Raw genomic sequence first — 2,253 nt, forward strand, 5'->3', positions numbered from 1 at the left:
AAAGCTAGATACCAAACTAAAGCTAGATACCAAACTAAAGCTAGGTACCAAACTAAAGCTAGCTACCAAGCTAAAGCTAGATACCAAACTAAAGCTAGGTACCAAGCTAAAGCTAGGTACCAAACTAAAGCTAGCTACCAAGCTAAAGCTAGATACCAAACTAAAGCTAGCTACCAAGCTAAAGCTAGCTAGCTACCCCAGAAGTTGCGGTCGAACATATAATGCTTTATTACCAACGCAGTATTGTAAACACATCGTTCGTGGCCAGTGTTGGCTTGTTTGCAGACTTTTTTTGTACAGCTTTGACAGTGACTGTACCTCCAACGACCATGTGTCAATGTTACCTGAGCACCTCGAGGGCCTCCGTCAGATACCTGGGATTAGTGATGCCTTAGAGGAACTGCAGGTAAAAGAAGAAGTTGGTGGTGGTCTGATCAATTCTGATGGAGAAGAAGTTGGGTTGGATCATCATGGTAAGTGGAGGTCCCATTCTCTCCTTTTCTTCATTAAGGGTGCGTTCATTCACTCCCCCTTATGGATTCAATAGGAATGGAGTGATGTAAGAAACTCCCTCCAGCCAATGCTTTCACTGACCCAGTATTTTGTAAATCCACGAGGGGGAGTGAGCAGGTGTACAGTTTGGGGGAAAATGGTGGGGAATCTGACTGCAGTCAAACAACAATACCATAAAAATAGAATTCCTAGGAAGGGTTTGGAACCTCTAACCCTGGCAATTTGACTGGTAAACTCATGGGTACATTCGCAATGGCTGCCTGGTATTGTGATGCAGTCATTTCCTGGTATTGTGATGCTGGATTGCACTGCTAACATTCACTCTCAGCCATATTTGCTTGCATTGCTGGTCCTGTATTTTAGAATTCGTCTGCATTTTATGCAAAAATTTATGGGATATTAGAATCCTCTTGTCCTAACCTGGGTATCTTCAGTCCACCCATTGTGACATCATTGAATTTAATGATTGGATTCTATTTCTATGAACGATCCAACATTAACTAGTTTTCTGCTTTGTTTAACCCATGCTTTGTTATTCCCATAGGAGAGAATAACCAGTAGGAGAGTCCGTCTACATCAGGAGAACCTGAAAAACAGCAGTAGTACAACACAGCTAAGAGCTCTCACTGCTGTTCAGTGTGTGGAAGAGATTGCCAAAAGCTTTCATCACTGGAAAGACACATGAGAACTCACACAGGAGATAAGCCGCAGACAGAGCAGGGTTTATCTCCTGAATGCGTCCTGAAGTGATCCTTCAAGGTGGACGATTGAGTAAATCTCTTCCCCCACACAGAGCAGGAGTGGGTTTTCTCTACTGTGTGTAACGTATGGTGTCTTTTTAAGGCTGAAGTGAAAGCAAAGCGCTTGTCACAGTCGGGGCAGGCATAAGGTTTCTCTCCAGTGTGCACTTTCTGGTGGTTTCGAAGATGTATTTTTTCACGGAACTGCTTCCCACACACAGAACAACAGTTGTTCTGTGTGTGTGCGTGGGAAGCATGCCTTAAACAAAGGCACCAAAAGTACAAACACATTTTCTGCTTTGCACTTTGTTTGCTATTCTGCAATACACTTGCAAAACACTACACACTGTGTCTTATATTAGACACTAAGTTCAAGAATGAAATCTCTTGCAATCATTGGGAAAACACTTATATTAAAACTGCAAAACATACCTGAAATTGGCAACACCCACACACACACACAAACACACTTGTGGGTCAAAGACGAGATGTGTAAATTTGGTGTCCGAAGGCCATTCATTTAACATAAAAATATAAATATGTATTAATATAATATTAAATCACTCATCTCTTACCCTTCTTTTGACACAGAAATATTTGTGTTGCAAACTATTAAATTAAGGGAGTTATTGAGCCCTAAAGTGTCAAAATGTCTTTCAGTGTAACTGTCTGGGTTACAATTCTAATGACAAAAGTGTTTTTAAAATGTAGAAATTCATCCTAAAAATATAAATGAACACCCATGGCATAATTGAAGACCCATGGACCCATTGAAGACCCTCTATCAATGTGATGAGGTGAGTAAATCTCTCTGAAATATTTGATGAATTCACCTTTTCACCCTCTAGTAACCTTTGTAACAAAAACACGTCCTTCAGTACAACACAGAAAACATACAATTCATGTTATTATTTTATAAAATCTATATTAAATATGAAAAGTAAGGATAATCTTTATAGGTCAAGGTCATTACTTTATATAGGTGGCCAAGGAACTGCCT

At 40.1% G+C, this 2,253-nt stretch overlaps 1 long non-coding RNA gene across 1 annotated transcript; it reads left to right on the plus strand.

Annotated features, from left to right (window-relative positions):
• The first annotated feature begins 273 nt into the window (after positions 1 to 273).
• LOC115183743 (uncharacterized) lies at positions 274 to 1,092 on the plus strand. The gene is made up of 2 exons (XR_003874052.1): positions 274 to 473; positions 1,058 to 1,092. It is a non-coding gene; the product is annotated as an uncharacterized LOC115183743 (long non-coding RNA).
• Positions 1,093 to 2,253: the final 1,161 nt, after the last annotated feature.

The sequence above is a fragment of the Salmo trutta genome, unplaced genomic scaffold (genome assembly GCF_901001165.1).
Source record: "Salmo trutta unplaced genomic scaffold, fSalTru1.1, whole genome shotgun sequence".
Taxonomy (NCBI): domain Eukaryota; kingdom Metazoa; phylum Chordata; class Actinopteri; order Salmoniformes; family Salmonidae; genus Salmo; species Salmo trutta.